General features: G+C 47.0%; 1 protein-coding gene across 1 annotated transcript in view; it reads right to left on the reverse strand.

The window, feature by feature from the left end:
- LOC147750996 (NACHT, LRR and PYD domains-containing protein 1 homolog) overlaps positions 1–10,060 on the reverse strand; it is a 784,790-nt gene extending 774,730 nt beyond the window's left edge. The window contains exon 1 of the mRNA XM_086918888.1: positions 9,449–10,060. The gene's annotated coding sequence lies outside the window, so the exon portion shown is untranslated. The remainder of the gene's footprint in view (positions 1–9,448) is intronic.
- Between the last annotated feature and the right edge of the window lie 204 nt (positions 10,061–10,264).

A 10,264-nucleotide genomic window follows, 5' to 3' on the forward strand; every position in this document is an offset into this window, starting at 1 on the left:
TTAGACATAGGTATACTATATCTAAGCAAGGGGTGATTACACCACCTTGCCCCAGCTGAGTGATCAGCCAGTTGTGTCATTTTGGATGGCCAGCCAGGGGTGGCAAAAGATATGCTGCAGCCCCTGGTAGACCTTGGATGCACCTATGCCCTGGGTACCTATAGTACACTCAACCATAAGAATGGACAGTGGATATAGCACCAGAATGTAGCACCAAACTCGTATCAACCAGACATGATAAGTAAAAGAAAATAAGTTCAGTGTGCCACTTGAGAAAACCGGTACCCTCTGTCCAGGGGCACCTCACGTAAAACGTGAATCCAAAATGTTTATCATCCAGTTTAGGGCACCACTCCAATCATCAACAATCAGTTCAAAGTTTCTCAGAGTCCAAATCCAAAATTAGGACTCTTGATATTTTCTCAGTTCAGTTTTTTATTATTTTCTTATATTCAAAAGAACCATCAGCCAACGCGTTTCGTTCTGAACCACCAGAACTTCTTCAGGGCTGGAATAATCAAACATATATAAAGACAAACAGTCACATAAATATATATATAAAAACTACATATAAAATTGTACATACAACCATATAAATACATAGAAAAAACACACAACACCATTGTATGTATTAAAAACATGACATAACATCACATGAAAATCGTTTAGAAGTTTACGTAATTCTTTGGAGGATTACAAACCTCTTTTCTATTTACGGACAATCTAGAGTCTCATTATTCCTCCTAAAATGCTGGACTCTTACTACAGAGATAAGTAATCAAGGAATATAAATTATTACTAGAGAAAAGCAGCAATATAATGTTATCAAATAAATCACAAAAAGGAAAACGGCAAGCGGGGAGGGGAAAGGAAAGGTGGGAGAGAAATAAAAAGAGAGGAAAGTCTATGCATACCGTGTGCAATTGTAGAAAACACCAACATTCACTGTAAAAAACTGAACTGAGAAAATATCAAGACTCCTAATTTTGGATTTGGACTCTGAGAAACTTTGAACTGATTGTTGATGATTGGAGTGGTGCCCTAAACTGGATGATAAATACCTATAGTACACTGTACAGGGGCTGATAAGGTGACCCAATATCTAATTGGAGATGTACCTAAAGTACATGGTTATGAATTTAGAGAGAGAACAGCAGGCTGTGGGTCTGATTAGCAGGCCCACAGCCACATTAAGTCGAAAACCAGTGAAGCAAAAAGCAAAAATTGGGGTGACCATAGGAAAGCAGACCCTACTCTCCTACAAATATTACAAGGGATTTTATGCCCATCAAGCCCCCACCAGAGACTCTGACTGACTTTATGAGGACGGCACCCTTGCTGCCCCTTAGTGCGGAGGACTCTGATGACTTGGGAGGTCCTATAACAATACAGGAGGTGCGTGCAGCCATTAAAAACATAGCTCGAGGGAGAGTACCAGAGACCAACGGCTTCCCAGAGGAGTTCTATGCCAAATATGTGGAGGAACTGGCTCCCATGTTGGTGGAGGTCTTCTCTGCAGCCAGAGAGGCCGGTAAACTGCCTATGACAATGAGAGAAGCACTGGTGGTCCCCCTACTAAAACCAGGGCAGCAATCCCAGGATGTTCGGACATATTGCCCGTTGTTCATGCTTAACGTGGACCTAGAATATATTGAGTAGGGTGCTGGCTTCCCACCTTTCTCGCTCACATGCCCACGCTCATACACCCCCGATCAGACTGGGTTTACACCATGGAGGAACACAGTGATGAAAATACATCAATTGTTCTCCATGACAATAACACTATGGTTGGGCGAACGACCATCGCCACGAATGCGTTACATCACATGCGTTTACGTTGCATGCCATCACAATGCACGCGACGTTACGGCGCGTGCGTTCACTACGCATGCCATTACATCGCGGGCGCTTTTGCAACACGGGTGCCGGGACATGGACAGCGGGGAGACAATGCTGGAACCACAGCGAGAGACGACGCTGTACTCTTAGTGTTTTAGGGTTTAAGGTACTTGATGGGGAGTGTAGTGGAGGGGACTGTTTTAGGCTTTAGGGCTTATGGTTAATAGTAGTATATGGTAGTGTTTATGGTTTAGGGCCCAGGGTTAAGGGTCGTATATCATTGTGTTTTAGGCTTTAGGGTTAGGGCTTAGGGTTAAGAGTCGGATATGGTAGTGTTTTAGGCTTTAGGGTTAGGGCATAGGGTTAAGAGTCAGGTATGATAGTGTTTTAGGCTTTAGGGTTCGGGATTAGGGTTAAGAATTGTAAATGGTAGTGTATTAGGCTTTAGGGTTTCAGGGCTTGTGGTTAAGTGTCCTATATGGTAGTGTTTTAGGATTTAGGGTTAGGGCTTAGGGTTAAGAGTATTGTATGGTACCGTTTTGGGCTTTACTGTTTGCTGTTTTGTGTCAGGGCATCGTAGTGTGTTTTCTGGGGCTGTTAGGGAGATTTTTGCAATGTAATAGAATGCGCGGTATTTGTGTGCGTCGTGAAGGTCTTTTTAATGCATGTGAAGGCGGAGTGCGAGGTAATGGTTTGCGTGGTAAATGCATGCGATGTAACGCTCAATGCGATGTAAATGGTATGCGTTGCTCTCATATGCATTGCATCGTCATACATCCCTATGGTTGGTGGGGCGGGTTCTTCTGTTACGGTTGGTGATGAGCGCCGGGACACTGTTTGTGAGTATCCGCGCGCTTTATAAATACCCAATTTCATTTAATTTCATTTTAGATATCAGGACACTAGACGAAACTGAGGCAATAATAGTCTTGATCTATAAAAAAAGGCATTGGACAGCCTTTGATGGGGCTATTTGTACCAGAGGATGGAGAAAATGGGCTTAGGGTGGGGTTCATCGAATGGACTAAGCACAGAACCCTCTGTGCAAGTGGGAACTGGCATGGTCACATCTAATGCCTATGTGGTTGGGAGGCGGACCCCGAAGGATGCCCACTTTCTCCCCTGCTCTTCGTCATCACAGTTGAACCTCTGGCCTGTAAGGTTCAGGAGGGGGATGCTAATGGAGGACTGCTCCGTCGGACTACATCCCATCAAACTGCATTATATTAGGACGATATGCTTCTCTTCCTGGCCAGCACGGAGAGGGACCTCCAAGAGGCAGTCTCACTGTTGAACCAATTCGGTTCCATATCAGGACTTCACATAAACTGTCAAAAACGCTCATGTTCCCCTGAGCCCAGGTAGGCCGCAGCCTTGTGTGGGAGGGTTGCTGCATGAAATACCAGGGCATTAAGGTATACCACACTACCAAGGACGTGCTGGACGATATGTTTGGGTGGGAATTAGAGCCTTTCATGCCCGTGTAGAAGTCCTGAAAGACCCTGCCCCTAGCGGTGACAGGCAAGATAGCAATCGGGAAAATGGTGGCACTCCCTCGCTTGCTTTATTTTTTTGCCACACTACCAATCATAATTCTCCGGGGCCTGTTTACCGAACTGAGCTCTTTGTTGTTAGAACTTATCTGGGGGGCTGGCAGACGGCAAGTGATCTTGCCAAAGTGCGCAGGCCTACGGACAATGGGAGATTGATACCACCTGACTTCGAGATCTATTACATGGCAGCCCAAGTTTAATGGCTTGCTTGATCAATGGTTATATAGTCGGATGAACCCTGTGGGGAGGATCTCTGGTGGCACACTGAGTGCTTATCACACTGTTCCAGATACTAATGACACCCAAGCTGCCCCTTTCGGGAAACATCAGGGAACTGACGACAATGTGTCATTGCTGTAAGGCAGTGCATGCAGCGTATCTGCACCCGTACCCATACATTCCAGGCTTGCCATTGCAGGCCCTAGAGATTATAAACAGGACAAGAGCTCTACTAGGAGTGCTGGAGTTGGCGAACGTGGGCATAACCCGGGTTGGGAGACCTCTATAGAGATGGCAAGTTGTTATCCTTTGAGGAGCTTTCGGAGGCTTATGAGATACTGCGCGGTGTAGCAGAAAGAGTCCCAGGAGTAACGATAACTATACGAAATCACTGGAGGGCAGGAACAGCAGAACCACCAGTTCATCTGAGTAGTCCAGTAAGGTACATGTAGTCACACTTCTATATTATTATTATTTTTTTATTAGGTAATTTTATAAAGCGCGCAGCTGCCCCAGCAAAGGGGCGTCCCGGCGCTAGCGGCAATGGGCAGAGGCAGCGACACAATTAACAAGGGAATAAAAAAGTTTTAATGGCTTTACGGAAGGGGAACAAATCATCCAAATGGCGGATCTGGGCAGGAAGGGAGTTCCATAGCCTCGCGGCCATAAAGCAGAAGGACCTCCCCTCGGCTCTAGCACGTTTCACACGGGGGACCACAGCCAACAGCTGCTCCGCCGAACGAAGCTGGCGGTTGGGAATGTAAGGGGTCAACAATTTTGATAGAATCTCTGGGGCGGAAAATTTGAAAATTTTAAACGCTAGGCAAAGTGCTTTAAATTCGATCCTTTTCTGCACTGGCAGCCAATGGAGTCACCTGCTGGTGCCCGAAGTGGAGCAGAATCTAGGGAGCCTAAGCAGGACCCGTGCCGCAGCGTTCTGGACTCTCTGTAAGCGATGCACGTCCGCCTTATTAGCCCCTAACAGAAGGGAGTTCGCATAGTCTAAGCGTGACAAGATAGTGGCCTGAACTATCAACTGCCGCGTGGCAGAATAAAAAAAAAACAAGATGGACCTAAGGCCACGTAGGAGACCAAAACAGGTGCCAGCCACCTTGTTTAGTATGATCCTGAAACCCCAAGATGGAGTCAAGCCAAATCCCCAGATTCTTTACCACTGGCTACGGGGTTGGAGCATAACCCATAGAGGACAGCCATCACTGCGTGCTCCAAAGGTCCTTGTTTCTACCCACCAACAACACTTCAGATTTGCTAGCATTAAGTTGTAAGCAGTTATTGGTCATCCACTCAGAAATCGCCTCAAGCCCAGCCCGGAACTGCACAGGGCCACAGACCCCGCCATCCGAGAGGGCTACCACCAGTTGGGTGTCGTCGGCATATGACACCAAGGTCAGGCAGACTTCACGCGCTATTCTCGCCAGAGGCTGGACATAGATGTTGAACAAGCAGGGGCTCAAGGCCCAGCCCTGAGGAACCCCCTGCTTGCTCGGATGGACCTGAGAAAGAAAGGGGGCGATGTGACCTGAAACTCCCTGTCTGTAAGAAAGGAGCGAAACCAGTCCAAGGCCCGGTCCACTACCCCCGCCTCCTCCAGGAGGCGCAGAAGGATCTGATGGGAGACGGTATCAAACGCGGCGCTGAGGTCGAGCAGGATCAGCGTCGCTGTTTGACCCTCATCCAGAATGGACCGCAGATGTTCGCACACAGCCAGGAGTACGGTCTCAGTACTATGTCCCAGGCGGAAGCCAGTCTGGGATGAATCCAAAATGCTATTGCTATTCAGAAAGCACGCAAGGGTGTTGTTAACGTGAGCCTCTGCCACTTTGGCGGCCCAGGGCAGGAGAGATATCAGCCTGAAGTTTTCAGGTTTAGTGGGGTCAAGGGAGGGTTTTTTCAGCAGGGGGACCCCCCTGGCTAGTTCCCAAGCCTGTGGTACCACCGCCGAAGTAAAGGAGGAGTTAATAACTTGGCAAAGAGGATCGAGAAGGACCGGGAAGCAGTCTCTAACGAGATCTGGCCGCATAGGATCTAAAGGAGATCCTGATTTGACCCTACTACTTAGAACACAAAGCTCATCCTCAGTGATGGTAGGAATGGCCGATAAGGTGTTAATAGGTAAAGGAACCGGGGCGGTTATCTGGTCCGTAGGACAGCTGGAAAAAGATTTGTAGATGTTTTCCACTTTCAGGATAAAGAATTTGGCCAGAGCTTCACACTGCTCTCCAGACGAAAAGGTATGGACAGGTGGATTTTTTCTATTTTTAAAATCACTCAAGATTTTAAAAATACATTTAATGGGGTTTTTACTAGTCTTGATTTAATCTGTAAGGTAAGCAGCCCGTGCCAAGTGAATCGCTTTATGATAGGTCTTAATCCCGTCCTGGTACCTTTTTTTTGCCTCTGGGTCGTAGTTCTTTCTCCAGACCCGCTCAAGTCTTTTTACAGGCGCTACGCACGGTAGCCAGGGAATCGTTATACCAGGGATTAGATCTAGTGCAGCGACTCACAGACTGCTTCACCGGGATGAGGGAATCCAAAGCACATGTGAGCCATTTACAAAATGATTTATAGGCCTGATCAGGATCCCTGCTTAGAGTTGGAGGACAAGCCTCTAAAGCGGCGAAGCGCTCCTCCAGCCTAAGCTTATGCCAGCAACGTCTAAGCGTAGATTTAAGATTAACTCTAGGGAGTAATGAAGGGAGCTGTAGGGAGAGGGACACTAAACAGTGATCTGACCAACACACTGATCTGGGTGCCCTAGCTGTAAGCCCCGGGATGTTAGAAAAGACCGGATCCAACAGGTGACCGGCAGAGTGGGTCGCCCCCACCACCAGTTGTCTTAACTGGCAGGCAGCGAAATACGCAAGTAGGCTACCAATTTCAGAGTCAGCGGGGAGATCGAAATGAAGATTGAGATCTCCGAGGAGGATAAAATTAGCCGAAGTCAAGGCTAGAGAACTAGCAGCCTCGATAATAGCGGACTTAAAATCAGCGGCAGGACCCGGAGGGCGATACACTAGGAGACCGGTGAGGGCGAAATGCGCGGTAAGAGGGACAACAAAACGAGCTCATTCACACCCCACTACGGGCTCTCTGGCCAGGGAACAAGGGAACTTAGACTTGAAGATAATAGGTAACCCTCTCCCCTCGTTGCCCTGTTCACGGTCAAAATACTGTATTCAGGAGGTAAAGCTAATCCAGGCTCAGCCACCGTGTCCTCAGTTAACCAGGACTCAGTAATAAAAAGCACATCAGGAGCCTCATCTTCAACAAGATCATAGATATCCATATAATGTTTCACCATGGAGCGGGCGTTGAGTAGGAGAAATTTTAAGGTGGGTTTTACAGGGGCCGACGATGCGGGGGAAGCATCAAAGCCGCAGTAGCGGCAACAAAACGGCCCCTCCATACCCTCTCCCAAGCGAAGGCAGCACGGATTGGACTGTGCGCGGAGGGACAGCAAACATTCCCTGGAATAAGCCAGCACTCCTCTTACCGAACCATTAGGGGGTCTAGCGTCTGGCGGTGGCACGCCCGCGGCGCGCCCGCTGCGCGCGTCCGCTGCGCATCCTTCCCCCCATGCACATTTAAGGTCCCCTCCCACCTCCAACTAGCGAGCTGATTGGTTCAGGGAGTGGAGGCCGAAAGCACTCCTCCTGCCTTCTCTGCCCTCCGTAACAAGCGGCACAGGAAGCCGTGACGGACCGGGGCGGAAGGTAAATAGCAGTGAGTAATGCAAACACAGGAATAGTGCACAGACAATGTTTAAAAGATTATAGAGCATTAAGAGCAGGCATCAGCACACCGTTAGAGAAACTGCACCAAAAATGGGCGGAGGATACTGAAGATCCTATCTCCGACTCACATTGGATCAAGATACTTGCTAACATATACCCGGTCTCCCATAATGCCGAATTAAAACTCATTAACTATTATTTCCTGCATTGGGCGTACCTTACGCCAGGGAAAAGAATGCGGAATTATGGGGCACAAGGTGTGGAATGCCCTAGGTATAGGAAGCATGGAGCTGAGATGCTCCACATGGTGTTGGCCTGCACAAGATTACGAGATTATATGAAGGGAATCGTAGCATCCATTAATAAACTAACTGACAGGACCCTTTCTTGCACACTGCTAGTTTGCCTACTTGGGGGATTCCCCCTACTGGCCAAGCATAAAGTCAGGCGAAATGGGCAATAACTATGAAGTGAAAATTGTCTGTCAGCCCCCAGGTACCCAAATGGAAAGAGACCCTGGCGCAGTGGGCGGGATGTGAGGGAGCCGCGCTGTTTCAGGAGGTGAGGAGAGGCCGAAGCACCATAAATAAGGCTAGAGCTTGGGATGCACTAGTGGAATGCTTAAAAGACTCTGACGAGGACTCCCCCGACAGTCCCCAACAACCTGAAACACGCTTGAAAGACAATTGAAGACAAATAGTAGAGATAGGTGCAGGGGGGGATTTGTGCTTGAGCCCAGTGGCACATGAACTGGAGGCAGACTACCAGGGGGCCGAAGGGAAAGTGGGACTTCACAAAAATAAATTTGGTGTTATATGGAGAGGCAGGGGATAATTGTTAGAGGGGCTGGAACCAGGGAACAGCAGGCCTACTAAAAATGTGAGAAACAAGTTGATTTACAGATATTATCTAGCATTGTTCCAGTGAATGGATCGCTGCTATATAGACTAAACAAAAAGGAATGTACTGTATTTCATTGTAATAGGATGCACTGTGGCCTTACCTGGCACTGTACTGATTGTATCCCTGGGCTTAGTACTACTGGAGCATGCAAAAGAAGTTGTACTAATTGGCACTTTGCAAATTGCATGTAGTACAGCACTAAAACTGTGCTTAATCACATAGTATAGCAGCTATATTAACAACATCCTCAGACGCTTTGAAAAAGCAATTTTACATACTTAAAAGCACATAACCAATTCACAAAAGTGAACTTTCACAATAAAACAATTAGGCAATGAGAGAGCTGATGATTTTGGGGTCCCCGCTAACCTAGGGGGAGGACCAAGCAGGTGCGTTGAACACAAAGAGCATAAACAAAAAGCACATTTTGTTGACCTTCAGTGGTGGTCCCATCCTCTTAGGACTACCCCAAGCACAGTTATTGGCAAGAAAACAATCCCAACCAAAGGCCCTGCAAAGCATTATGGGACGAGATTAGCAGTGGCCAGTGAATATTATAGTATCCAATACCAAAATAATTTTACAAAGAGCTGCAGTTCCACTAGTCGTTACTAGATGTCCCTCACAAGTCAAATGCAAAACCATTGAAACCCTTTCATCAGGCATTTGCATTTGACTCGTGAGGGGCATCTAGTAACCAGCAGTTGAACTGAAGCTCTTTGTAAAATTATTTTGATGTTAGGTACTATATAATATTCACTGCCCACTGCTAATCTCATTCCATAATGCTTTGGAGGGCCTTTGGTTGGGAATGTTTTTTTGCCAATAACTGTTTGGGGTGGTCCTAAGAGGATGGGGCCACCACCAAATCGTTCAATAAGATGTGCTTTTTTGTTTTCAAGGCATCTGTTTGGTACTCCCCCTAGGTTAGGGAGGATACCAAAATCATCACCTCTCTCACTGCTTGCTAATTTATCAGTTTCACTTTTGAGAAAGTACTATGTGTACTTTGGCATATAAAGATAGAGATACTTTATCATAACTGGCACTGTACAGGGTGCATTTGCAATTATTTTGCCATTTTTTTCATAGTGCAGACAAGTACAAAGTGTCATCAGCTATGCTATGCGGAATACGTGCACTACGTGAAGCTAGGTGTAGTGCTGCTACGCATCCTACGCCCAGGCCTGTTTGCTACCTGTTAAAAAACAATAACATTTGTTTAAAAAAAAAAAAGATTGTGTGCTTGGCGAATTTTTTGAGGTACACCAGAGTGGCCTGTAGTGACCTATGCTACGTGCACGTTTTCTGACTTCCACTCTTGACCCTTCTTTTGAGCTTGCCTCTAATAATACTCCCAAAGGGACCCAGCATGTTCCGTTTACCTAGTCCAGACCTATGCCACAACCAAGATCATTAGAAGGACCCCCTCCCCCATGTGACTCTCCATGTGACGACCTCTGGCACTTGGCCTCATCCAGCATGATTAAACCACTGTTACTGTTGTAAACCATTGGCACAAATTGTTTGCTCTTTGTATGGGACACAGGCAATATCACGATATTTTGAGAAGGGTTTCCTGAAGTCACTTGACTCGATGGCCAACTTGTTTTTCTCCTGCCTATTAAAGCCATGCCCTCTGTCTTGGCTTTCTGGCTCCCGACCCAAGGATCTCCCGCACTCAAGTTCCAGGGATTTCCCACACAGACTTGCCTGACTTCATATTCCAGCGTGTTTGTCTTCCAGCACTGCCGTCTTCTCGTTGCGATGCTGTTGCATTAATGGACTCGCCCCTGTTAATAAGAAAAAGAAAGTGAGAGGTTATTACTGAGCGAACAGTTTCTCCCTTCACTCTAAATCACATGACTATAGAGCTCAAGAACAAGTTGCATGGAAACCTTTTAACTATAATGATTTTCTGAGTTATTCAACAGGGAAAGAACCAAAGAAACAGCCCATATTGTAGGGCTCCACCCATCCCTTCATATGAGAAAA

This window comes from Lissotriton vulgaris, chromosome 1_1 (assembly GCF_964263255.1).
Source record: "Lissotriton vulgaris chromosome 1_1, aLisVul1.2, whole genome shotgun sequence".
Classification (NCBI taxonomy): Eukaryota; Metazoa; Chordata; class Amphibia; order Caudata; family Salamandridae; genus Lissotriton; species Lissotriton vulgaris.